General features: G+C 45.2%; 26 non-coding genes across 26 annotated transcripts; all 26 read right to left on the bottom strand.

Annotated features, from left to right (window-relative positions):
- Positions 1-714: 714 nt before the first annotated feature.
- Positions 715-829, bottom strand: LOC146775405 (U5 spliceosomal RNA). Its single transcript, XR_014973282.1, has one exon. It is a non-coding gene; the product is annotated as a U5 spliceosomal RNA (small nuclear RNA).
- An 852-nt stretch (positions 830-1,681) lies between these two features.
- LOC146775406 (U5 spliceosomal RNA) lies at positions 1,682-1,796 on the bottom strand. Its single transcript, XR_014973283.1, has one exon. It is a non-coding gene; the product is annotated as a U5 spliceosomal RNA (small nuclear RNA).
- An 865-nt stretch (positions 1,797-2,661) lies between these two features.
- On the bottom strand, positions 2,662-2,776 carry LOC146775407 (U5 spliceosomal RNA). The gene has a single exon (XR_014973284.1). It is a non-coding gene; the product is annotated as a U5 spliceosomal RNA (small nuclear RNA).
- An 865-nt stretch (positions 2,777-3,641) lies between these two features.
- Positions 3,642-3,756, bottom strand: LOC146775408 (U5 spliceosomal RNA). Its single transcript, XR_014973919.1, has one exon. It is a non-coding gene; the product is annotated as a U5 spliceosomal RNA (small nuclear RNA).
- An 852-nt stretch (positions 3,757-4,608) lies between these two features.
- LOC146775409 (U5 spliceosomal RNA) lies at positions 4,609-4,723 on the bottom strand. Its single transcript, XR_014973285.1, has one exon. It is a non-coding gene; the product is annotated as a U5 spliceosomal RNA (small nuclear RNA).
- Positions 4,724-5,588: 865 nt separating this feature from the next.
- LOC146775410 (U5 spliceosomal RNA) lies at positions 5,589-5,703 on the bottom strand. The gene has a single exon (XR_014973286.1). It is a non-coding gene; the product is annotated as a U5 spliceosomal RNA (small nuclear RNA).
- An 852-nt stretch (positions 5,704-6,555) lies between these two features.
- LOC146775411 (U5 spliceosomal RNA) lies at positions 6,556-6,670 on the bottom strand. Its single transcript, XR_014973920.1, has one exon. It is a non-coding gene; the product is annotated as a U5 spliceosomal RNA (small nuclear RNA).
- An 852-nt stretch (positions 6,671-7,522) lies between these two features.
- On the bottom strand, positions 7,523-7,637 carry LOC146775412 (U5 spliceosomal RNA). The gene has a single exon (XR_014973287.1). It is a non-coding gene; the product is annotated as a U5 spliceosomal RNA (small nuclear RNA).
- Positions 7,638-8,489: 852 nt separating this feature from the next.
- Positions 8,490-8,604, bottom strand: LOC146775413 (U5 spliceosomal RNA). The gene has a single exon (XR_014973921.1). It is a non-coding gene; the product is annotated as a U5 spliceosomal RNA (small nuclear RNA).
- Positions 8,605-9,456: 852 nt separating this feature from the next.
- On the bottom strand, positions 9,457-9,571 carry LOC146775414 (U5 spliceosomal RNA). Its single transcript, XR_014973288.1, has one exon. It is a non-coding gene; the product is annotated as a U5 spliceosomal RNA (small nuclear RNA).
- An 852-nt stretch (positions 9,572-10,423) lies between these two features.
- LOC146775415 (U5 spliceosomal RNA) lies at positions 10,424-10,538 on the bottom strand. Its single transcript, XR_014973289.1, has one exon. It is a non-coding gene; the product is annotated as a U5 spliceosomal RNA (small nuclear RNA).
- An 852-nt stretch (positions 10,539-11,390) lies between these two features.
- LOC146775416 (U5 spliceosomal RNA) lies at positions 11,391-11,505 on the bottom strand. Its single transcript, XR_014973290.1, has one exon. It is a non-coding gene; the product is annotated as a U5 spliceosomal RNA (small nuclear RNA).
- Positions 11,506-12,344: 839 nt separating this feature from the next.
- LOC146775417 (U5 spliceosomal RNA) lies at positions 12,345-12,459 on the bottom strand. The gene has a single exon (XR_014973291.1). It is a non-coding gene; the product is annotated as a U5 spliceosomal RNA (small nuclear RNA).
- An 852-nt stretch (positions 12,460-13,311) lies between these two features.
- On the bottom strand, positions 13,312-13,426 carry LOC146775418 (U5 spliceosomal RNA). The gene has a single exon (XR_014973293.1). It is a non-coding gene; the product is annotated as a U5 spliceosomal RNA (small nuclear RNA).
- An 852-nt stretch (positions 13,427-14,278) lies between these two features.
- LOC146775419 (U5 spliceosomal RNA) lies at positions 14,279-14,393 on the bottom strand. The gene has a single exon (XR_014973294.1). It is a non-coding gene; the product is annotated as a U5 spliceosomal RNA (small nuclear RNA).
- Positions 14,394-15,245: 852 nt separating this feature from the next.
- Positions 15,246-15,360, bottom strand: LOC146775420 (U5 spliceosomal RNA). The gene has a single exon (XR_014973295.1). It is a non-coding gene; the product is annotated as a U5 spliceosomal RNA (small nuclear RNA).
- Positions 15,361-16,199: 839 nt separating this feature from the next.
- LOC146775421 (U5 spliceosomal RNA) lies at positions 16,200-16,314 on the bottom strand. Its single transcript, XR_014973296.1, has one exon. It is a non-coding gene; the product is annotated as a U5 spliceosomal RNA (small nuclear RNA).
- An 852-nt stretch (positions 16,315-17,166) lies between these two features.
- On the bottom strand, positions 17,167-17,281 carry LOC146775422 (U5 spliceosomal RNA). The gene has a single exon (XR_014973297.1). It is a non-coding gene; the product is annotated as a U5 spliceosomal RNA (small nuclear RNA).
- Positions 17,282-18,146: 865 nt separating this feature from the next.
- On the bottom strand, positions 18,147-18,261 carry LOC146775423 (U5 spliceosomal RNA). The gene has a single exon (XR_014973298.1). It is a non-coding gene; the product is annotated as a U5 spliceosomal RNA (small nuclear RNA).
- Positions 18,262-19,126: 865 nt separating this feature from the next.
- LOC146775424 (U5 spliceosomal RNA) lies at positions 19,127-19,241 on the bottom strand. Its single transcript, XR_014973922.1, has one exon. It is a non-coding gene; the product is annotated as a U5 spliceosomal RNA (small nuclear RNA).
- Positions 19,242-20,093: 852 nt separating this feature from the next.
- On the bottom strand, positions 20,094-20,208 carry LOC146775425 (U5 spliceosomal RNA). Its single transcript, XR_014973299.1, has one exon. It is a non-coding gene; the product is annotated as a U5 spliceosomal RNA (small nuclear RNA).
- An 865-nt stretch (positions 20,209-21,073) lies between these two features.
- On the bottom strand, positions 21,074-21,188 carry LOC146775426 (U5 spliceosomal RNA). Its single transcript, XR_014973300.1, has one exon. It is a non-coding gene; the product is annotated as a U5 spliceosomal RNA (small nuclear RNA).
- An 852-nt stretch (positions 21,189-22,040) lies between these two features.
- Positions 22,041-22,155, bottom strand: LOC146775427 (U5 spliceosomal RNA). The gene has a single exon (XR_014973923.1). It is a non-coding gene; the product is annotated as a U5 spliceosomal RNA (small nuclear RNA).
- An 852-nt stretch (positions 22,156-23,007) lies between these two features.
- LOC146775428 (U5 spliceosomal RNA) lies at positions 23,008-23,122 on the bottom strand. Its single transcript, XR_014973301.1, has one exon. It is a non-coding gene; the product is annotated as a U5 spliceosomal RNA (small nuclear RNA).
- An 852-nt stretch (positions 23,123-23,974) lies between these two features.
- Positions 23,975-24,089, bottom strand: LOC146775429 (U5 spliceosomal RNA). Its single transcript, XR_014974111.1, has one exon. It is a non-coding gene; the product is annotated as a U5 spliceosomal RNA (small nuclear RNA).
- Positions 24,090-24,941: 852 nt separating this feature from the next.
- Positions 24,942-25,056, bottom strand: LOC146775430 (U5 spliceosomal RNA). The gene has a single exon (XR_014973302.1). It is a non-coding gene; the product is annotated as a U5 spliceosomal RNA (small nuclear RNA).
- Positions 25,057-25,061: the final 5 nt, after the last annotated feature.

Here is a 25,061-nt window from a genome sequence, read left to right on the forward strand (position 1 = left end):
AAAGTCTCTGCTCAAGGTACAAAAAGGTGGACTGTTCACATGTGTATGTCTGGGAATATGCAAATTTCTTTTGTACTCACCTCAGCTCATTAGGAGTTGTCGGGGCTGCTGGGGAAGGGGAACAGGAAATGTGAATCAGGCTTTTAGTTAAGTGGCACTGTAGGCCTTTTGTCCCCTAGCCATTTTACGCTTTCAACACGCTCTACACATAGCCATGCACCGTATGTGCCTTTTTCACACGTACTTTCATTAAACCTGAATATAGAAGGATATATCTGTCTAGGCTGGAGACACGTGAAACAAGTCTGACGTGCCCCTTCAAGTCTACCTGAGAGGAAGCTGACTCAGGATTGGCGACCTCTCAGGGCACCTCGAACGGGCACAAATAACGGGCAAGCCCTATGAAAAGCACAGCATGAGTCTTGGTCCCACCTTTAAAAAGGAGGGTGACCTCTGGGATCTGGCAGCAGGATCTTTGGGAGATAAGAAAATATACTGCCTGCGATCGTGAAGTTTCAAGTCAGTCAAGAAAAGCAATCTCATGCACTGCACAAGCTCTTTCCCATGAGGCACCTCTCCTGCACTCTGTTTATGCAAATGAGCAAGCAGAGAGCTCAGGAATAAAACACCAAACTTATGTCCCCCAAAAAAGCAGCAGACAATTGCTGGATATTCCCCAACTTCTAATGCTTTTCTTTTAAACAAATGATAAACAGCCTCACCTGTGGCAAGGCTTAAAAAAATTGAATAAACTCTTAAATGTTCCTCTCCACGGAAATCTTTAGTAAAAGGCGAAAGATTTTTTCGTTTTGAAGAGAAACCAGAGTAAGTGACAATATAGCTCTCTAGGGTAAGTGGCGGCACATCAAAGACCCTGTCATTGCGAGGGTGAGGACCTGAAAGGTATTTTCAGGCTCTAAGAAAGAGGGCGAGAACCAGGCCGGTGGGCAAAACAGGCCAACATTTCAAAGTCTCTGCTCAAGGTACAAAAAGGTGGACTGTTCACATGTGTATGTCTGGGAATATGCAAATTTCTTTTGTACTCACCTCAGCTCATTAGGAGTTGTCGGGGCTGCTGGGGAAGGGGAACAGGAAATGTGAATCAGGCTTTTAGTTAAGTGGCACTGTAGGCCTTTTGTCCCCTAGCCATTTTACGCTTTCAACACGCTCTACACATAGCCATGCACCGTATGTGCCTTTTTCACACGTACTTTCATTAAACCTGAATATAGAAGGATATATCTGTCTAGGCTGGAGACACGTGAAACAAGTCTGACGTGCCCCTTCAAGTCTACCTGAGAGGAAGCTGACTCAGGATTGGCGACCTCTCAGGGCACCTCGAACGGGCACAAATAACGGGCAAGCCCTATGAAAAGCACAGCATGAGTCTTGGTCCCACCTTTAAAAAGGAGGGTGACCTCTGGGATCTAGCAGCAGGATCTTTGGGAGATAAGAAAATATACTGCCTGCGATCGTGAAGTTTCAAGTCAGTCAAGAAAAGCAATCTCATGCACTGCACAAGCTCTTTCCCATGAGGCACCTCTCCTGCACTCTGTTTATGCAAATGAGCAAGCAGAGAGCTCAGGAATAAAACACCAAACTTATGTCCCCCAAAAAAGCAGCAGACAATTGCTGGATATTCCCCAACTTCTAATGCTTTTCTTTTAAACAAATGATAAACAGCCTCACCTGTGGCAAGGCTTAAAAAAATTGAATAAACTCTTAAATGTTCCTCTCCACGGAAATCTTTAGTAAAAGGCGAAAGATTTTTTCGTTTTGAAGAGAAACCAGAGTAAGTGACAATATAGCTCTCTAGGGTAAGTGGCGGCACATCAAAGACCCTGTCATTGCGAGGGTGAGGACCTGAAAGGTATTTTCAGGCTCTAAGAAAGAGGGCGAGAACCAGGCCGGTGGGCAAAACAGGCCAACATTTCAAAGTCTCTGCTCAAGGTACAAAAAGGTGGACTGTTCACATGTGTATGTCTGGGAATATGCAAATTTCTTTTGTACTCACCTCAGCTCATTAGGAGTTGTCGGGGCTGCTGGGGAAGGGGAACAGCAAATGTGAATCAGGCTTTTAGTTAAGTGGCACTGTAGGCCTTTTGTCCCCTAGCCATTTTACGCTTTCAACACGCTCTACACATAGCCATGCACCGTATGTGCCTTTTTCACACGTACTTTCATTAAACCTGAATATAGAAGGATATATCTGTCTAGGCTGGAGACACGTGAAACAAGTCTGACGTGCCCCTTCAAGTCTACCTGAGAGGAAGCTGACTCAGGATTGGCGACCTCTCAGGGCACCTCTAACGGGCACAAATAACGGGCACAAATAACGGGCAAGCTCTATGAAAAGCACAGCATGAGTCTTGGTCCCACCTTTAAAAAGGAGGGTGACCTCTGGGATCTGGCAGCAGGATCTTTGGGAGATAAGAAAATATACTGCCTGCGATCGTGAAGTTTCAAGTCAGTCAAGAAAAGCAATCTCATGCACTGCACAAGCTCTTTCCCATGAGGCACCTCTCCTGCACTCTGTTTATGCAAATGAGCAAGCAGAGAGCTCAGGAATAAAACACCAAACTCATGTCCCCCAAAAAAGCAGCAGACAATTGCTGGATATTCCCCAACTTCTAATGCTTTTCTTTTAAACAAATGATAAACAGCCTCACCTGTGGCAAGGCTTAAAAAAATTGAATAAACTCTTAAATGTTCCTCTCCACGGAAATCTTTAGTAAAAGGCGAAAGATTTTTTCGTTTTGAAGAGAAACCAGAGTAAGTGACAATATAGCTCTCTAGGGTAAGTGGCGGCACATCAAAGACCCTGTCATTGCGAGGGTGAGGACCTGAAAGGTATTTTCAGGCTCTAAGAAAGAGGGCGAGAACCAGGCCGGTGGGCAAAACAGGCCAACATTTCAAAGTCTCTGCTCAAGGTACAAAAAGGTGGACTGTTCACATGTGTATGTCTGGGAATATGCAAATTTCTTTTGTACTCACCTCAGCTCATTAGGAGTTGTCGGGGCTGCTGGGGAAGGGGAACAGGAAATGTGAATCAGGCTTTTAGTTAAGTGGCACTGTAGGCCTTTTGTCCCCTAGCCATTTTACGCTTTCAACACGCTCTACACATAGCCATGCACCGTATGTGCCTTTTTCACACGTACTTTCATTAAACCTGAATATAGAAGGATATATCTGTCTAGGCTGGAGACACGTGAAACAAGTCTGACGTGCCCCTTCAAGTCTACCTGAGAGGAAGCTGACTCAGGATTGGCGACCTCTCAGGGCACCTCGAACGGGCACAAATAACGGGCACAAATAACGGGCAAGCCCTATGAAAAGCACAGCATGAGTCTTGGTCCCACCTTTAAAAAGGAGGGTGACCTCTGGGATCTGGCAGCAGGATCTTTGGGAGATAAGAAAATATACTGCCTGCGATCGTGAAGTTTCAAGTCAGTCAAGAAAAGCAATCTCATGCACTGCACAAGCTCTTTCCCATGAGGCACCTCTCCTGCACTCTGTTTATGCAAATGAGCAAGCAGAGCGCTCAGGAATAAAACACCAAACTCATGTCCCCCAAAAAAGCAGCAGACAATTGCTGGATATTCCCCAACTTCTAATGCTTTTCTTTTAAACAAATGATAAACAGCCTCACCTGTGGCAAGGCTTAAAAAAATTGAATAAACTCTTAAATGTTCCTCTCCACGGAAATCTTTAGTAAAAGGCAAAAGATTTTTTCATTTTGAAGAGAAACCAGAGTAAGTGACAATATAGCTCTCTAGGGTAAGTGGCGGCACATCAAAGACCCTGTCATTGCGAGGGTGAGGACCTGAAAGGTATTTGCAGGCTCTAAGAAAGAGGGCGAGAACCAGGCCGGTGGGCAAAACAGGCCAACATTTCAAAGTCTCTGCTCAAGGTACAAAAAGGTGGACTGTTCACATGTGTATGTCTGGGAATATGCAAATTTCTTTTGTACTCACCTCAGCTCATTAGGAGTTGTCGGGGCTGCTGGGGAAGGGGAACAGGAAATGTGAATCAGGCTTTTAGTTAAGTGGCACTGTAGGCCTTTTGTCCCCTAGCCATTTTACGCTTTTAACACGCTCTACACATAGCCATGCACCGTATGTGCCTTTTTCACACGTACTTTCATTAAACCTGAATATAGAAGGATATATCTGTCTAGGCTGGAGACACGTGAAACAAGTCTGACGTGCCCCTTCAAGTCTACCTGAGAGGAAGCTGACTCAGGATTGGCGACCTCTCAGGGCACCTCGAACGGGCACAAATAACGGGCAAGCCCTATGAAAAGCACAGCATGAGTCTTGGTCCCACCTTTAAAAAGGAGGGTGACCTCTGGGATCTGGCAGCAGGATCTTTGGGAGATAAGAAAATATACTGCCTGCGATCGTGAAGTTTCAAGTCAGTCAAGAAAAGCAATCTCATGCACTGCACAAGCTCTTTCCCATGAGGCACCTCTCCTGCACTCTGTTTATGCAAATGAGCAAGCAGAGAGCTCAGGAATAAAACACCAAACTTATGTCCCCCAAAAAAGCAGCAGACAATTGCTGGATATTCCCCAACTTCTAATGCTTTTCTTTTAAACAAATGATAAACAGCCTCACCTGTGGCAAGGCTTAAAAAAATTGAATAAACTCTTAAATGTTCCTCTCCACGGAAATCTTTAGTAAAAGGCGAAAGATTTTTTCGTTTTGAAGAGAAACCAGAGTAAGTGACAATATAGCTCTCTAGGGTAAGTGGCGGCACATCAAAGACCCTGTCATTGCGAGGGTGAGGACCTGAAAGGTATTTTCAGGCTCTAAGAAAGAGGGCGAGAACCAGGCCGGTGGGCAAAACAGGCCAACATTTCAAAGTCTCTGCTCAAGGTACAAAAAGGTGGACTGTTCACATGTGTATGTCTGGGAATATGCAAATTTCTTTTGTACTCACCTCAGCTCATTAGGAGTTGTCGGGGCTGCTGGGGAAGGGGAACAGCAAATGTGAATCAGGCTTTTAGTTAAGTGGCACTGTAGGCCTTTTGTCCCCTAGCCATTTTACGCTTTCAACACGCTCTACACATAGCCATGCACCGTATGTGCCTTTTTCACACGTACTTTCATTAAACCTGAATATAGAAGGATATATCTGTCTAGGCTGGAGACACGTGAAACAAGTCTGACGTGCCCCTTCAAGTCTACCTGAGAGGAAGCTGACTCAGGATTGGCGACCTCTCAGGGCACCTCTAACGGGCACAAATAACGGGCACAAATAACGGGCAAGCTCTATGAAAAGCACAGCATGAGTCTTGGTCCCACCTTTAAAAAGGAGGGTGACCTCTGGGATCTGGCAGCAGGATCTTTGGGAGATAAGAAAATATACTGCCTGCGATCGTGAAGTTTCAAGTCAGTCAAGAAAAGCAATCTCATGCACTGCACAAGCTCTTTCCCATGAGGCACCTCTCCTGCACTCTGTTTATGCAAATGAGCAAGCAGAGAGCTCAGGAATAAAACACCAAACTCATGTCCCCCAAAAAAGCAGCAGACAATTGCTGGATATTCCCCAACTTCTAATGCTTTTCTTTTAAACAAATGATAAACAGCCTCACCTGTGGCAAGGCTTAAAAAAATTGAATAAACTCTTAAATGTTCCTCTCCACGGAAATCTTTAGTAAAAGGCGAAAGATTTTTTCGTTTTGAAGAGAAACCAGAGTAAGTGACAATATAGCTCTCTAGGGTAAGTGGCGGCACATCAAAGACCCTGTCATTGCGAGGGTGAGGACCTGAAAGGTATTTTCAGGCTCTAAGAAAGAGGGCGAGAACCAGGCCGGTGGGCAAAACAGGCCAACATTTCAAAGTCTCTGCTCAAGGTACAAAAAGGTGGACTGTTCACATGTGTATGTCTGGGAATATGCAAATTTCTTTTGTACTCACCTCAGCTCATTAGGAGTTGTCGGGGCTGCTGGGGAAGGGGAACAGCAAATGTGAATCAGGCTTTTAGTTAAGTGGCACTGTAGGCCTTTTGTCCCCTAGCCATTTTACGCTTTCAACACGCTCTACACATAGCCATGCACCGTATGTGCCTTTTTCACACGTACTTTCATTAAACCTGAATATAGAAGGATATATCTGTCTAGGCTGGAGACACGTGAAACAAGTCTGACGTGCCCCTTCAAGTCTACCTGAGAGGAAGCTGACTCAGGATTGGCGACCTCTCAGGGCACCTCTAACGGGCACAAATAACGGGCAAGCCCTATGAAAAGCACAGCATGAGTCTTGGTCCCACCTTTAAAAAGGAGGGTGACCTCTGGGATCTGGCAGCAGGATCTTTGGGAGATAAGAAAATATACTGCCTGCGATCGTGAAGTTTCAAGTCAGTCAAGAAAAGCAATCTCATGCACTGCACAAGCTCTTTCCCATGAGGCACCTCTCCTGCACTCTGTTTATGCAAATGAGCAAGCAGAGCGCTCAGGAATAAAACACCAAACTCATGTCCCCCAAAAAAGCAGCAGACAATTGCTGGATATTCCCCAACTTCTAATGCTTTTCTTTTAAACAAATGATAAACAGCCTCACCTGTGGCAAGGCTTAAAAAAATTGAATAAACTCTTAAATGTTCCTCTCCACGGAAATCTTTAGTAAAAGGCAAAAGATTTTTTCATTTTGAAGAGAAACCAGAGTAAGTGACAATATAGCTCTCTAGGGTAAGTGGCGGCACATCAAAGACCCTGTCATTGCGAGGGTGAGGACCTGAAAGGTATTTGCAGGCTCTAAGAAAGAGGGCGAGAACCAGGCCGGTGGGCAAAACAGGCCAACATTTCAAAGTCTCTGCTCAAGGTACAAAAAGGTGGACTGTTCACATGTGTATGTCTGGGAATATGCAAATTTCTTTTGTACTCACCTCAGCTCATTAGGAGTTGTCGGGGCTGCTGGGGAAGGGGAACAGGAAATGTGAATCAGGCTTTTAGTTAAGTGGCACTGTAGGCCTTTTGTCCCCTAGCCATTTTACGCTTTTAACACGCTCTACACATAGCCATGCACCGTATGTGCCTTTTTCACACGTACTTTCATTAAACCTGAATATAGAAGGATATATCTGTCTAGGCTGGAGACACGTGAAACAAGTCTGACGTGCCCCTTCAAGTCTACCTGAGAGGAAGCTGACTCAGGATTGGCGACCTCTCAGGGCACCTCGAACGGGCACAAATAACGGGCAAGCCCTATGAAAAGCACAGCATGAGTCTTGGTCCCACCTTTAAAAAGGAGGGTGACCTCTGGGATCTGGCAGCAGGATCTTTGGGAGATAAGAAAATATACTGCCTGCGATCGTGAAGTTTCAAGTCAGTCAAGAAAAGCAATCTCATGCACTGCACAAGCTCTTTCCCATGAGGCACCTCTCCTGCACTCTGTTTATGCAAATGAGCAAGCAGAGAGCTCAGGAATAAAACACCAAACTTATGTCCCCCAAAAAAGCAGCAGACAATTGCTGGATATTCCCCAACTTCTAATGCTTTTCTTTTAAACAAATGATAAACAGCCTCACCTGTGGCAAGGCTTAAAAAAATTGAATAAACTCTTAAATGTTCCTCTCCACGGAAATCTTTAGTAAAAGGCGAAAGATTTTTTCGTTTTGAAGAGAAACCAGAGTAAGTGACAATATAGCTCTCTAGGGTAAGTGGCGGCACATCAAAGACCCTGTCATTGCGAGGGTGAGGACCTGAAAGGTATTTTCAGGCTCTAAGAAAGAGGGCGAGAACCAGGCCGGTGGGCAAAACAGGCCAACATTTCAAAGTCTCTGCTCAAGGTACAAAAAGGTGGACTGTTCACATGTGTATGTCTGGGAATATGCAAATTTCTTTTGTACTCACCTCAGCTCATTAGGAGTTGTCGGGGCTGCTGGGGAAGGGGAACAGGAAATGTGAATCAGGCTTTTAGTTAAGTGGCACTGTAGGCCTTTTGTCCCCTAGCCATTTTACGCTTTCAACACGCTCTACACATAGCCATGCACCGTATGTGCCTTTTTCACACGTACTTTCATTAAACCTGAATATAGAAGGATATATCTGTCTAGGCTGGAGACACGTGAAACAAGTCTGACGTGCCCCTTCAAGTCTACCTGAGAGGAAGCTGACTCAGGATTGGCGACCTCTCAGGGCACCTCTAACGGGCACAAATAACGGGCAAGCCCTATGAAAAGCACAGCATGAGTCTTGGTCCCACCTTTAAAAAGGAGGGTGACCTCTGGGATCTGGCAGCAGGATCTTTGGGAGATAAGAAAATATACTGCCTGCGATCGTGAAGTTTCAAGTCAGTCAAGAAAAGCAATCTCATGCACTGCACAAGCTCTTTCCCATGAGGCACCTCTCCTGCACTCTGTTTATGCAAATGAGCAAGCAGAGCGCTCAGGAATAAAACACCAAACTCATGTCCCCCAAAAAAGCAGCAGACAATTGCTGGATATTCCCCAACTTCTAATGCTTTTCTTTTAAACAAATGATAAACAGCCTCACCTGTGGCAAGGCTTAAAAAAATTGAATAAACTCTTAAATGTTCCTCTCCACGGAAATCTTTAGTAAAAGGCAAAAGATTTTTTCATTTTGAAGAGAAACCAGAGTAAGTGACAATATAGCTCTCTAGGGTAAGTGGCGGCACATCAAAGACCCTGTCATTGCGAGGGTGAGGACCTGAAAGGTATTTGCAGGCTCTAAGAAAGAGGGCGAGAACCAGGCCGGTGGGCAAAACAGGCCAACATTTCAAAGTCTCTGCTCAAGGTACAAAAAGGTGGACTGTTCACATGTGTATGTCTGGGAATATGCAAATTTCTTTTGTACTCACCTCAGCTCATTAGGAGTTGTCGGGGCTGCTGGGGAAGGGGAACAGGAAATGTGAATCAGGCTTTTAGTTAAGTGGCACTGTAGGCCTTTTGTCCCCTAGCCATTTTACGCTTTTAACACGCTCTACACATAGCCATGCACCGTATGTGCCTTTTTCACACGTACTTTCATTAAACCTGAATATAGAAGGATATATCTGTCTAGGCTGGAGACACGTGAAACAAGTCTGACGTGCCCCTTCAAGTCTACCTGAGAGGAAGCTGACTCAGGATTGGCGACCTCTCAGGGCACCTCGAACGGGCACAAATAACGGGCAAGCCCTATGAAAAGCACAGCATGAGTCTTGGTCCCACCTTTAAAAAGGAGGGTGACCTCTGGGATCTGGCAGCAGGATCTTTGGGAGATAAGAAAATATACTGCCTGCGATCGTGAAGTTTCAAGTCAGTCAAGAAAAGCAATCTCATGCACTGCACAAGCTCTTTCCCATGAGGCACCTCTCCTGCACTCTGTTTATGCAAATGAGCAAGCAGAGAGCTCAGGAATAAAACACCAAACTTATGTCCCCCAAAAAAGCAGCAGACAATTGCTGGATATTCCCCAACTTCTAATGCTTTTCTTTTAAACAAATGATAAACAGCCTCACCTGTGGCAAGGCTTAAAAAAATTGAATAAACTCTTAAATGTTCCTCTCCACGGAAATCTTTAGTAAAAGGCGAAAGATTTTTTCGTTTTGAAGAGAAACCAGAGTAAGTGACAATATAGCTCTCTAGGGTAAGTGGCGGCACATCAAAGACCCTGTCATTGCGAGGGTGAGGACCTGAAAGGTATTTGCAGGCTCTAAGAAAGAGGGCGAGAACCAGGCCGGTGGGCAAAACAGGCCAACATTTCAAAGTCTCTGCTCAAGGTACAAAAAGGTGGACTGTTCACATGTGTATGTCTGGGAATATGCAAATTTCTTTTGTACTCACCTCAGCTCATTAGGAGTTGTCGGGGCTGCTGGGGAAGGGGAACAGGAAATGTGAATCAGGCTTTTAGTTAAGTGGCACTGTAGGCCTTTTGTCCCCTAGCCATTTTACGCTTTCAACACGCTCTACACATAGCCATGCACCGTATGTGCCTTTTTCACACGTACTTTCATTAAACCTGAATATAGAAGGATATATCTGTCTAGGCTGGAGACACGTGAAACAAGTCTGACGTGCCCCTTCAAGTCTACCTGAGAGGAAGCTGACTCAGGATTGGCGACCTCTCAGGGCACCTCTAACGGGCACAAATAACGGGCAAGCCCTATGAAAAGCACAGCATGAGTCTTGGTCCCACCTTTAAAAAGGAGGGTGACCTCTGGGATCTGGCAGCAGGATCTTTGGGAGATAAGAAAATATACTGCCTGCGATCGTGAAGTTTCAAGTCAGTCAAGAAAAGCAATCTCATGCACTGCACAAGCTCTTTCCCATGAGGCACCTCTCCTGCACTCTGTTTATGCAAATGAGCAAGCAGAGAGCTCAGGAATAAAACACCAAACTCATGTCCCCCAAAAAAGCAGCAGACAATTGCTGGATATTCCCCAACTTCTAATGCTTTTCTTTTAAACAAATGATAAATAGCCTCACCTGTGGCAAGGCTTAAAAAAATTGAATAAACTCTTAAATGTTCCTCTCCACGGAAATCTTTAGTAAAAGGCGAAAGATTTTTTCGTTTTGAAGAGAAACCAGAGTAAGTGACAATATAGCTCTCTAGGGTAAGTGGCGGCACATCAAAGACCCTGTCATTGCGAGGGTGAGGACCTGAAAGGTATTTTCAGGCTCTAAGAAAGAGGGCGAGAACCAGGCCGGTGGGCAAAACAGGCCAACATTTCAAAGTCTCTGCTCAAGGTACAAAAAGGTGGACTGTTCACATGTGTATGTCTGGGAATATGCAAATTTCTTTTGTACTCACCTCAGCTCATTAGGAGTTGTCGGGGCTGCTGGGGAAGGGGAACAGCAAATGTGAATCAGGCTTTTAGTTAAGTGGCACTGTAGGCCTTTTGTCCCCTAGCCATTTTACGCTTTCAACACGCTCTACACATAGCCATGCACCGTATGTGCCTTTTTCACACGTACTTTCATTAAACCTGAATATAGAAGGATATATCTGTCTAGGCTGGAGACACGTGAAACAAGTCTGACGTGCCCCTTCAAGTCTACCTGAGAGGAAGCTGACTCAGGATTGGGGACCTCTCAGGGCACCTCGAACGGGCACAAATAACGGGCAAGCCCTATGAAAAGCACAGCATGAGTCTTGGTCCCACCTTTAAAAAGGAGGGTGACCTCTGGGATCTGGCAGCAGGATCTTTGGGAGATAAGAAAATATACTGCCTGCGATCGTGAAGTTTCAAGTCAGTCAAGAAAAGCAATCTCATGCACTGCACAAGCTCTTTCCCATGAGGCACCTCTCCTGCACTCTGTTTATGCAAATGAGCAAGCAGAGAGCTCAGGAATAAAACACCAAACTCATGTCCCCCAAAAAAGCAGCAGGCAATTGCTGGATATTCCCCAACTTCTAATGCTTTTCTTTTAAACAAATGATAAACAGCCTCACCTGTGGCAAGGCTTAAAAAAATTGAATAAACTCTTAAATGTTCCTCTCCACGGAAATCTTTAGTAAAAGGCGAAAGATTTTTTCGTTTTGAAGAGAAACCAGAGTAAGTGACAATATAGCTCTCTAGGGTAAGTGGCGGCACATCAAAGACCCTGTCATTGCGAGGGTGAGGACCTGAAAGGTATTTTCAGGCTCTAAGAAAGAGGGCGAGAACCAGGCCGGTGGGCAAAACAGGCCAACATTTCAAAGTCTCTGCTCAAGGTACAAAAAGGTGGACTGTTCACATGTGTATGTCTGGGAATATGCAAATTTCTTTTGTACTCACCTCAGCTCATTAGGAGTTGTCGGGGCTGCTGGGGAAGGGGAACAGGAAATGTGAATCAGGCTTTTAGTTAAGTGGCACTGTAGGCCTTTTGTCCCCTAGCCATTTTACGCTTTCAACACGCTCTACACATAGCCATGCACCGTATGTGCCTTTTTCACACGTACTTTCATTAAACCTGAATATAGAAGGATATATCTGTCTAGGCTGGAGACACGTGAAACAAGTCTGACGTGCCCCTTCAAGTCTACCTGAGAGGAAGCTGACTCAGGATTGGCGACCTCTCAGGGCACCTCGAACGGGCAAGCCCTATGAAAAGCACAGCATGAGTCTTGGTCCCACCTTTAAAAAGGAGGGTGACCTCTGGGATCTGGCAGCAGGATCTTTGGGAGATAAGAAAATATACTGCCTGCGATCGTGAAGTTTCAAGTCAGTCCAGAAAAGCAATCTCATGCACTGCACAAGCTCTTTCCCATGAGGCACCTCTCCTGCACTCTGTTTATGCAAATGAGCAAGCAGAGAGCTCAGGAATAAAACACCAAACTCATGTCCCCCAAAAAAGCAGCAGACAATTGCTGGATATTCCCCAACTTCTAATGCTTTTCTTTTAAACAAATGATAAACAGCCTCACCTGTGGCAAGGCTTAAAAAAATTGAATAAACTCTTAAATGTTCCTCTCCACGGAAATCTTTAGTAAAAGGCGAAAGATTTTTTCGTTTTGAAGAGAAACCAGAGTAAGTGACAATATAGCTCTCTAGGGTAAGTGGCGGCACATCAAAGACCCTGTCATTGCGAGGGTGAGGACCTGAAAGGTATTTTCAGGCTCTAAGAAAGAGGGCGAGAACCAGGCCGGTGGGCAAAACAGGCCAACATTTCAAAGTCTCTGCTCAAGGTACAAAAAGGTGGACTGTTCACATGTGTATGTCTGGGAATATGCAAATTTCTTTTGTACTCACCTCAGCTCATTAGGAGTTGTCGGGGCTGCTGGGGAAGGGGAACAGGAAATGTGAATCAGGCTTTTAGTTAAGTGGCACTGTAGGCCTTTTGTCCCCTAGCCATTTTACGCTTTCAACACGCTCTACACATAGCCATGCACCGTATGTGCCTTTTTCACACGTACTTTCATTAAACCTGAATATAGAAGGATATATCTGTCTAGGCTGGAGACACGTGAAACAAGTCTGACGTGCCCCTTCAAGTCTACCTGAGAGGAAGCTGACTCAGGATTGGCGACCTCTCAGGGCACCTCGAACGGAAACAAATAACGGGCAAGCCCTATGAAAAGCACAGCATGAGTCTTGGTCCCACCTTTAAAAAGGAGGGTGACCTCTGGGATCTGGCAGCAGGATCTTTGGGAGATAAGAAAATATACTGCCTGCGATCGTGAAGTTTCAAGTCAGTCAAGAAAAGCAATCTCATGCACTGCACAAGCTCTTTCCCATGAGGCACCTCTCCTGCACTCTGTTTATGCAAATGAGCAAGCAGAGAGCTCAGGAATAAAACACCAAACTTATGTCCCCCAAAAAAGCAGCAGACAATTGCTGGATATTCCCCAACTTCTAATGCTTTTCTTTTAAACAAATGATAAACAGCCTCACCTGTGGCAAGGCTTAAAAAAATTGAATAAACTCTTAAATGTTCCTCTCCACGGAAATCTTTAGTAAAAGGCGAAAGATTTTTTCGTTTTGAAGAGAAACCAGAGTAAGTGACAATATAGCTCTCTAGGGTAAGTGGCGGCACATCAAAGACCCTGTCATTGCGAGGGTGAGGACCTGAAAGGTATTTTCAGGCTCTAAGAAAGAGGGCGAGAACCAGGCCGGTGGGCAAAACAGGCCAACATTTCAAAGTCTCTGCTCAAGGTACAAAAAGGTGGACTGTTCACATGTGTATGTCTGGGAATATGCAAATTTCTTTTGTACTCACCTCAGCTCATTAGGAGTTGTCGGGGCTGCTGGGGAAGGGGAACAGGAAATGTGAATCAGGCTTTTAGTTAAGTGGCACTGTAGGCCTTTTGTCCCCTAGCCATTTTACGCTTTCAACACGCTCTACACATAGCCATGCACCGTATGTGCCTTTTTCACACGTACTTTCATTAAACCTGAATATAGAAGGATATATCTGTCTAGGCTGGAGACACGTGAAACAAGTCTGACGTGCCCCTTCAAGTCTACCTGAGAGGAAGCTGACTCAGGATTGGCGACCTCTCAGGGCACCTCGAACGGGCACAAATAACGGGCAAGCCCTATGAAAAGCACAGCATGAGTCTTGGTCCCACCTTTAAAAAGGAGGGTGACCTCTGGGATCTGGCAGCAGGATCTTTGGGAGATAAGAAAATATACTGCCTGCGATCGTGAAGTTTCAAGTCAGTCAAGAAAAGCAATCTCATGCACTGCACAAGCTCTTTCCCATGAGGCACCTCTCCTGCACTCTGTTTATGCAAATGAGCAAGCAGAGAGCTCAGGAATAAAACACCAAACTCATGTCCCCCAAAAAAGCAGCAGACAATTGCTGGATATTCCCCAACTTCTAATGCTTTTCTTTTAAACAAATGATAAACAGCCTCACCTGTGGCAAGGCTTAAAAAAATTGAATAAACTCTTAAATGTTCCTCTCCACGGAAATCTTTAGTAAAAGGCGAAAGATTTTTTCGTTTTGAAGAGAAACCAGAGTAAGTGACAATATAGCTCTCTAGGGTAAGTGGCGGCACATCAAAGACCCTGTCATTGCGAGGGTGAGGACCTGAAAGGTATTTTCAGGCTCTAAGAAAGAGGGCGAGAACCAGGCCGGTGGGCAAAACAGGCCAACATTTCAAAGTCTCTGCTCAAGGTACAAAAAGGTGGACTGTTCACATGTGTATGTCTGGGAATATGCAAATTTCTTTTGTACTCACCTCAGCTCATTAGGAGTTGTCGGGGCTGCTGGGGAAGGGGAACAGCAAATGTGAATCAGGCTTTTAGTTAAGTGGCACTGTAGGCCTTTTGTCCCCTAGCCATTTTACGCTTTCAACACGCTCTACACATAGCCATGCACCGTATGTGCCTTTTTCACACGTACTTTCATTAAACCTGAATATAGAAGGATATATCTGTCTAGGCTGGAGACACGTGAAACAAGTCTGACGTGCCCCTTCAAGTCTACCTGAGAGGAAGCTGACTCAGGATTGGGGACCTCTCAGGGCACCTCGAACGGGCACAAATAACGGGCAAGCCCTATGAAAAGCACAGCATGAGTCTTGGTCCCACCTTTAAAAAGGAGGGTGACCTCTGGGATCTGGCAGCAGGATCTTTGGGAGATAAGAAAATATACTGCCTGCGATCGTGAAGTTTCAAGTCAGTCAAGAAAAGCAATCTCATGCACTGCACAAGCTCTTTCCCATGAGGCACCTCTCCTGCACTCTGTTTATGCAAATGAGCAAGCAGAGAGCTCAGGAATAAAACACCAAACTCATGTCCCCCAAAAAAGCAGCAGGCAATTGCTGGATATTCCCCAACTTCTAATGCTTTTCTTTTAAACAAATGATAAACAGCCTCACCTGTGGCAAGGCTTAAAAAAATTGAATAAACTCTTAAATGTTCCTCTCCACGGAAATCTTTAGTAAAAGGCGAAAGATTTTTTCGTTTTGAAGAGAAACCAGAGTAAGTGACAATATAGCTCTCTAGGGTAAGTGGCGGCACATCAAAGACCCTGTCATTGCGAGGGTGAGGACCTGAAAGGTATTTTCAGGCTCTAAGAAAGAGGGCGAGAACCAGGCCGGTGGGCAAAACAGGCCAACATTTCAAAGTCTCTGCTCAAGGTACAAAAAGGTGGACTGTTCACATGTGTATGTCTGGGAATATGCAAATTTCTTTTGTACTCACCTCAGCTCATTAGGAGTTGTCGGGGCTGCTGGGGAAGGGGAACAGGAAATGTGAATCAGGCTTTTAGTTAAGTGGCACTGTAGGCCTTTTGTCCCCTAGCCATTTTACGCTTTCAACACGCTCTACACATAGCCATGCACCGTATGTGCCTTTTTCACACGTACTTTCATTAAACCTGAATATAGAAGGATATATCTGTCTAGGCTGGAGACACGTGAAACAAGTCTGACGTGCCCCTTCAAGTCTACCTGAGAGGAAGCTGACTCAGGATTGGCGACCTCTCAGGGCACCTCGAACGGGCAAGCCCTATGAAAAGCACAGCATGAGTCTTGGTCCCACCTTTAAAAAGGAGGGTGACCTCTGGGATCTGGCAGCAGGATCTTTGGGAGATAAGAAAATATACTGCCTGCGATCGTGAAGTTTCAAGTCAGTCAAGAAAAGCAATCTCATGCACTGCACAAGCTCTTTCCCATGAGGCACCTCTCCTGCACTCTGTTTATGCAAATGAGCAAGCAGAGAGCTCAGGAATAAAACACCAAACTCATGTCCCCCAAAAAAGCAGCAGACAATTGCTGGATATTCCCCAACTTCTAATGCTTTTCTTTTAAACAAATGATAAACAGCCTCACCTGTGGCAAGGCTTAAAAAAATTGAATAAACTCTTAAATGTTCCTCTCCACGGAAATCTTTAGTAAAAGGCGAAAGATTTTTTCGTTTTGAAGAGAAACCAGAGTAAGTGACAATATAGCTCTCTAGGGTAAGTGGCGGCACATCAAAGACCCTGTCATTGCGAGGGTGAGGACCTGAAAGGTATTTTCAGGCTCTAAGAAAGAGGGCGAGAACCAGGCCGGTGGGCAAAACAGGCCAACATTTCAAAGTCTCTGCTCAAGGTACAAAAAGGTGGACTGTTCACATGTGTATGTCTGGGAATATGCAAATTTCTTTTGTACTCACCTCAGCTCATTAGGAGTTGTCGGGGCTGCTGGGGAAGGGGAACAGGAAATGTGAATCAGGCTTTTAGTTAAGTGGCACTGTAGGCCTTTTGTCCCCTAGCCATTTTACGCTTTCAACACGCTCTACACATAGCCATGCACCGTATGTGCCTTTTTCACACGTACTTTCATTAAACCTGAATATAGAAGGATATATCTGTCTAGGCTGGAGACACGTGAAACAAGTCTGACGTGCCCCTTCAAGTCTACCTGAGAGGAAGCTGACTCAGGATTGGCGACCTCTCAGGGCACCTCGAACGGGCACAAATAACGGGCAAGCCCTATGAAAAGCACAGCATGAGTCTTGGTCCCACCTTTAAAAAGGAGGGTGACCTCTGGGATCTGGCAGCAGGATGTTTGGGAGATAAGAAAATATACTGCCTGCGATCGTGAAGTTTCAAGTCAGTCAAGAAAAGCAATCTCATGCACTGCACAAGCTCTTTCCCATGAGGCACCTCTCCTGCACTCTGTTTATGCAAATGAGCAAGCAGAGAGCTCAGGAATAAAACACCAAACTTATGTCCCCCAAAAAAGCAGCAGACAATTGCTGGATATTCCCCAACTTCTAATGCTTTTCTTTTAAACAAATGATAAACAGCCTCACCTGTGGCAAGGCTTAAAAAAATTGAATAAACTCTTAAATGTTCCTCTCCACGGAAATCTTTAGTAAAAGGCGAAAGATTTTTTCGTTTTGAAGAGAAACCAGAGTAAGTGACAATATAGCTCTCTAGGGTAAGTGGCGGCACATCAAAGACCCTGTCATTGCGAGGGTGAGGACCTGAAAGGTATTTTCAGGCTCTAAGAAAGAGGGCGAGAACCAGGCCGGTGGGCAAAACAGGCCAACATTTCAAAGTCTCTGCTCAAGGTACAAAAAGGTGGACTGTTCACATGTGTATGTCTGGGAATATGCAAATTTCTTTTGTACTCACCTCAGCTCATTAGGAGTTGTCGGGGCTGCTGGGGAAGGGGAACAGGAAATGTGAATCAGGCTTTTAGTTAAGTGGCACTGTAGGCCTTTTGTCCCCTAGCCATTTTACGCTTTCAACACGCTCTACACATAGCCATGCACCGTATGTGCCTTTTTCACACGTACTTTCATTAAACCTGAATATAGAAGGATATATCTGTCTAGGCTGGAGACACGTGAAACAAGTCTGACGTGCCCCTTCAAGTCTACCTGAGAGGAAGCTGACTCAGGATTGGCGACCTCTCAGGGCACCTCTAACGGGCACAAATAACGGGCACAAATAACGGGCAAGCTCTATGAAAAGCACAGCATGAGTCTTGGTCCCACCTTTAAAAAGGAGGGTGACCTCTGGGATCTGGCAGCAGGATCTTTGGGAGATAAGAAAATATACTGCCTGCGATCGTGAAGTTTCAAGTCAGTCAAGAAAAGCAATCTCATGCACTGCACAAGCTCTTTCCCATGAGGCACCTCTCCTGCACTCTGTTTATGCAAATGAGCAAGCAGAGAGCTCAGGAATAAAACACCAAACTCATGTCCCCCAAAAAAGCAGCAGACAATTGCTGGATATTCCCCAACTTCTAATGCTTTTCTTTTAAACAAATGATAAACAGCCTCACCTGTGGCAAGGCTTAAAAAAATTGAATAAACTCTTAAATGTTCCTCTCCACGGAAATCTTTAGTAAAAGGCGAAAGATTTTTTCGTTTTGAAGAGAAACCAGAGTAAGTGACAATATAGCTCTCTAGGGTAAGTGGCGGCACATCAAAGACCCTGTCATTGCGAGGGTGAGGACCTGAAAGGTATTTTCAGGCTCTAAGAAAGAGGGCGAGAACCAGGCCGGTGGGCAAAACAGGCCAACATTTCAAAGTCTCTGCTCAAGGTACAAAAAGGTGGACTGTTCACATGTGTATGTCTGGGAATATGCAAATTTCTTTTGTACTCACCTCAGCTCATTAGGAGTTGTCGGGGCTGCTGGGGAAGGGGAACAGGAAATGTGAATCAGGCTTTTAGTTAAGTGGCACTGTAGGCCTTTTGTCCCCTAGCCATTTTACGCTTTCAACACGCTCTACACATAGCCATGCACCGTATGTGCCTTTTTCACACGTACTTTCATTAAACCTGAATATAGAAGGATATATCTGTCTAGGCTGGAGACACGTGAAACAAGTCTGACGTGCCCCTTCAAGTCTACCTGAGAGGAAGCTGACTCAGGATTGGCGACCTCTCAGGGCACCTCGAACGGGCACAAATAACGGGCACAAATAACGGGCAAGCCCTATGAAAAGCACAGCATGAGTCTTGGTCCCACCTTTAAAAAGGAGGGTGACCTCTGGGATCTGGCAGCAGGATCTTTGGGAGATAAGAAAATATACTGCCTGCGATCGTGAAGTTTCAAGTCAGTCAAGAAAAGCAATCTCATGCACTGCACAAGCTCTTTCCCATGAGGCACCTCTCCTGCACTCTGTTTATGCAAATGAGCAAGCAGAGCGCTCAGGAATAAAACACCAAACTCATGTCCCCCAAAAAAGCAGCAGACAATTGCTGGATATTCCCCAACTTCTAATGCTTTTCTTTTAAACAAATGATAAACAGCCTCACCTGTGGCAAGGCTTAAAAAAATTGAATAAACTCTTAAATGTTCCTCTCCACGGAAATCTTTAGTAAAAGGCAAAAGATTTTTTCATTTTGAAGAGAAACCAGAGTAAGTGACAATATAGCTCTCTAGGGTAAGTGGCGGCACATCAAAGACCCTGTCATTGCGAGGGTGAGGACCTGAAAGGTATTTGCAGGCTCTAAGAAAGAGGGCGAGAACCAGGCCGGTGGGCAAAACAGGCCAACATTTCAAAGTCTCTGCTCAAGGTACAAAAAGGTGGACTGTTCACATGTGTATGTCTGGGAATATGCAAATTTCTTTTGTACTCACCTCAGCTCATTAGGAGTTGTCGGGGCTGCTGGGGAAGGGGAACAGGAAATGTGAATCAGGCTTTTAGTTAAGTGGCACTGTAGGCCTTTTGTCCCCTAGCCATTTTACGCTTTTAACACGCTCTACACATAGCCATGCACCGTATGTGCCTTTTTCACACGTACTTTCATTAAACCTGAATATAGAAGGATATATCTGTCTAGGCTGGAGACACGTGAAACAAGTCTGACGTGCCCCTTCAAGTCTACCTGAGAGGAAGCTGACTCAGGATTGGCGACCTCTCAGGGCACCTCGAACGGGCACAAATAACGGGCAAGCCCTATGAAAAGCACAGCATGAGTCTTGGTCCCACCTTTAAAAAGGAGGGTGACCTCTGGGATCTGGCAGCAGGATCTTTGGGAGATAAGAAAATATACTGCCTGCGATCGTGAAGTTTCAAGTCAGTCAAGAAAAGCAATCTCATGCACTGCACAAGCTCTTTCCCATGAGGCACCTCTCCTGCACTCTGTTTATGCAAATGAGCAAGCAGAGAGCTCAGGAATAAAACACCAAACTTATGTCCCCCAAAAAAGCAGCAGACAATTGCTGGATATTCCCCAACTTCTAATGCTTTTCTTTTAAACAAATGATAAACAGCCTCACCTGTGGCAAGGCTTAAAAAAATTGAATAAACTCTTAAATGTTCCTCTCCACGGAAATCTTTAGTAAAAGGCGAAAGATTTTTTCGTTTTGAAGAGAAACCAGAGTAAGTGACAATATAGTTCTCTAGGGTAAGTGGCGGCACATCAAAGACCCTGTCATTGCGAGGGTGAGGACCTGAAAGGTATTTTCAGGCTCTAAGAAAGAGGGCGAGAACCAGGCCGGTGGGCAAAACAGGCCAACATTTCAAAGTCTCTGCTCAAGGTACAAAAAGGTGGACTGTTCACATGTGTATGTCTGGGAATATGCAAATTTCTTTTGTACTCACCTCAGCTCATTAGGAGTTGTCGGGGCTGCTGGGGAAGGGGAACAGCAAATGTGAATCAGGCTTTTAGTTAAGTGGCACTGTAGGCCTTTTGTCCCCTAGCCATTTTACGCTTTCAACACGCTCTACACATAGCCATGCACCGTATGTGCCTTTTTCACACGTACTTTCATTAAACCTGAATATAGAAGGATATATCTGTCTAGGCTGGAGACACGTGAAACAAGTCTGACGTGCCCCTTCAAGTCTACCTGAGAGGAAGCTGACTCAGGATTGGCGACCTCTCAGGGCACCTCTAACGGGCACCTCTAACGGGCACAAATAACGGGCAAGCTCTATGAAAAGCACAGCATGAGTCTTGGTCCCACCTTTAAAAAGGAGGGTGACCTCTGGGATCTGGCAGCAGGATCTTTGGGAGATAAGAAAATATACTGCCTGCGATCGTGAAGTTTCAAGTCAGTCAAGAAAAGCAATCTCATGCACTGCACAAGCTCTTTCCCATGAGGCACCTCTCCTGCACTCTGTTTATGCAAATGAGCAAGCAGAGAGCTCAGGAATAAAACACCAAACTCATGTCCCCCAAAAAAGCAGCAGACAATTGCTGGATATTCCCCAACTTCTAATGCTTTTCTTTTAAACAAATGATAAACAGCCTCACCTGTGGCAAGGCTTAAAAAAATTGAATAAACTCTTAAATGTTCCTCTCCACGGAAATCTTTAGTAAAAGGCGAAAGATTTTTTCGTTTTGAAGAGAAACCAGAGTAAGTGACAATATAGCTCTCTAGGGTAAGTGGCGGCACATCAAAGACCCTGTCATTGCGAGGGTGAGGACCTGAAAGGTATTTTCAGGCTCTAAGAAAGAGGGCGAGAACCAGGCCGGTGGGCAAAACAGGCCAACATTTCAAAGTCTCTGCTCAAGGTACAAAAAGGTGGACTGTTCACATGTGTATGTCTGGGAATATGCAAATTTCTTTTGTACTCACCTCAGCTCATTAGGAGTTGTCGGGGCTGCTGGGGAAGGGGAACAGCAAATGTGAATCAGGCTTTTAGTTAAGTGGCACTGTAGGCCTTTTGTCCCCTAGCCATTTTACGCTTTCAACACGCTCTACACATAGCCATGCACCGTATGTGCCTTTTTCACACGTACTTTCATTAAACCTGAATATAGAAGGATATATCTGTCTAGGCTGGAGACACGTGAAACAAGTCTGACGTGCCCCTTCAAGTCTACCTGAGAGGAAGCTGACTCAGGATTGGCGACCTCTCAGGGCACCTCTAACGGGCACAAATAACGGGCAAGCCCTATGAAAAGCACAGCATGAGTCTTGGTCCCACCTTTAAAAAGGAGGGTGACCTCTGGGATCTGGCAGCAGGATCTTTGGGAGATAAGAAAATATACTGCCTGCGATCGTGAAGTTTCAAGTCAGTCAAGAAAAGCAATCTCATGCACTGCACAAGCTCTTTCCCATGAGGCACCTCTCCTGCACTCTGTTTATGCAAATGAGCAAGCAGAGCGCTCAGGAATAAAACACCAAACTCATGTCCCCCAAAAAAGCAGCAGACAATTGCTGGATATTCCCCAACTTCTAATGCTTTTCTTTTAAACAAATGATAAACAGCCTCACCTGTGGCAAGGCTTAAAAAAATTGAATAAACTCTTAAATGTTCCTCTCCACGGAAATCTTTAGTAAAAGGCAAAAGATTTTTTCATTTTGAAGAGAAACCAGAGTAAGTGACAATATAGCTCTCTAGGGTAAGTGGCGGCACATCAAAGACCCTGTCATTGCGAGGGTGAGGACCTGAAAGGTATTTGCAGGCTCTAAGAAAGAGGGCGAGAACCAGGCCGGTGGGCAAAACAGGCCAACATTTCAAAGTCTCTGCTCAAGGTACAAAAAGGTGGACTGTTCACATGTGTATGTCTGGGAATATGCAAATTTCTTTTGTACTCACCTCAGCTCATTAGGAGTTGTCGGGGCTGCTGGGGAAGGGGAACAGGAAATGTGAATCAGGCTTTTAGTTAAGTGGCACTGTAGGCCTTTTGTCCCCTAGCCATTTTACGCTTTTAACACGCTCTACACATAGCCATGCACCGTATGTGCCTTTTTCACACGTACTTTCATTAAACCTGAATATAGAAGGATATATCTGTCTAGGCTGGAGACACGTGAAACAAGTCTGACGTGCCCCTTCAAGTCTACCTGAGAGGAAGCTGACTCAGGATTGGCGACCTCTCAGGGCACCTCGAACGGGCACAAATAACGGGCAAGCCCTATGAAAAGCACAGCATGAGTCTTGGTCCCACCTTTAAAAAGGAGGGTGACCTCTGGGATCTGGCAGCAGGATCTTTGGGAGATAAGAAAATATACTGCCTGCGATCGTGAAGTTTCAAGTCAGTCAAGAAAAGCAATCTCATGCACTGCACAAGCTCTTTCCCATGAGGCACCTCTCCTGCACTCTGTTTATGCAAATGAGCAAGCAGAGAGCTCAGGAATAAAACACCAAACTTATGTCCCCCAAAAAAGCAGCAGACAATTGCTGGATATTCCCCAACTTCTAATGCTTTTCTTTTAAACAAATGATAAACAGCCTCACCTGTGGCAAGGCTTAAAAAAATTGAATAAACTCTTAAATGTTCCTCTCCACGGAAATCTTTAGTAAAAGGCGAAAGATTTTTTCGTTTTGAAGAGAAACCAGAGTAAGTGACAATATAGCTCTCTAGGGTAAGTGGCGGCACATCAAAGACCCTGTCATTGCGAGGGTGAGGACCTGAAAGGTATTTTCAGGCTCTAAGAAAGAGGGCGAGAACCAGGCCGGTGGGCAAAACAGGCCAACATTTCAAAGTCTCTGCTCAAGGTACAAAAAGGTGGACTGTTCACATGTGTATGTCTGGGAATATGCAAATTTCTTTTGTACTCACCTCAGCTCATTAGGAGTTGTCGGGGCTGCTGGGGAAGGGGAACAGGAAATGTGAATCAGGCTTTTAGTTAAGTGGCACTGTAGGCCTTTTGTCCCCTAGCCATTTTACGCTTTCAACACGCTCTACACATAGCCATGCACCGTATGTGCCTTTTTCACACGTACTTTCATTAAACCTGAATATAGAAGGATATATCTGTCTAGGCTGGAGACACGTGAAACAAGTCTGACGTGCCCCTTCAAGTCTACCTGAGAGGAAGCTGACTCAGGATTGGCGACCTCTCAGGGCACCTCTAACGGGCACAAATAACGGGCAAGCCCTATGAAAAGCACAGCATGAGTCTTGGTCCCACCTTTAAAAAGGAGGGTGACCTCTGGGATCTGGCAGCAGGATCTTTGGGAGATAAGAAAATATACTGCCTGCGATCGTGAAGTTTCAAGTCAGTCAAGAAAAGCAATCTCATGCACTGCACAAGCTCTTTCCCATGAGGCACCTCTCCTGCACTCTGTTTATGCAAATGAGCAAGCAGAGCGCTCAGGAATAAAACACCAAACTCATGTCCCCCAAAAAAGCAGCAGACAATTGCTGGATATTCCCCAACTTCTAATGCTTTTCTTTTAAACAAATGATAAACAGCCTCACCTGTGGCAAGGCTCAAAAAAATTGAATAAACTCTTAAATGTTCCTCTCCACGGAAATCTTTAGTAAAAGGCAAAAGATTTTTTCATTTTGAAGAGAAACCAGAGTAAGTGACAATATAGCTCTCTAGGGTAAGTGGCGGCACATCAAAGACCCTGTCATTGCGAGGGTGAGGACCTGAAAGGTATTTGCAGGCTCTAAGAAAGAGGGCGAGAACCAGGCCGGTGGGCAAAACAGGCCAACATTTCAAAGTCTCTGCTCAAGGTACAAAAAGGTGGACTGTTCACATGTGTATGTCTGGGAATATGCAAATTTCTTTTGTACTCACCTCAGCTCATTAGGAGTTGTCGGGGCTGCTGGGGAAGGGGAACAGGAAATGTGAATCAGGCTTTTAGTTAAGTGGCACTGTAGGCCTTTTGTCCCCTAGCCATTTTACGCTTTTAACACGCTCTACACATAGCCATGCACCGTATGTGCCTTTTTCACACGTACTTTCATTAAACCTGAATATAGAAGGATATATCTGTCTAGGCTGGAGACACGTGAAACAAGTCTGACGTGCCCCTTCAAGTCTACCTGAGAGGAAGCTGACTCAGGATTGGCGACCTCTCAGGGCACCTCGAACGGGCACAAATAACGGGCAAGCCCTATGAAAAGCACAGCATGAGTCTTGGTCCCACCTTTAAAAAGGAGGGTGACCTCTGGGATCTGGCAGCAGGATCTTTGGGAGATAAGAAAATATACTGCCTGCGATCGTGAAGTTTCAAGTCAGTCAAGAAAAGCAATCTCATGCACTGCACAAGCTCTTTCCCATGAGGCACCTCTCCTGCACTCTGTTTATGCAAATGAGCAAGCAGAGAGCTCAGGAATAAAACACCAAACTTATGTCCCCCAAAAAAGCAGCAGACAATTGCTGGATATTCCCCAACTTCTAATGCTTTTCTTTTAAACAAATGATAAACAGCCTCACCTGTGGCAAGGCTTAAAAAAATTGAATAAACTCTTAAATGTTCCTCTCCACGGAAATCTTTAGTAAAAGGCGAAAGATTTTTTCGTTTTGAAGAGAAACCAGAGTAAGTGAC

This window comes from Triturus cristatus, chromosome 12 (genome assembly GCF_964204655.1).
Source record: "Triturus cristatus chromosome 12, aTriCri1.1, whole genome shotgun sequence".
Lineage (NCBI taxonomy): Eukaryota > Metazoa > Chordata > Amphibia > Caudata > Salamandridae > Triturus > Triturus cristatus.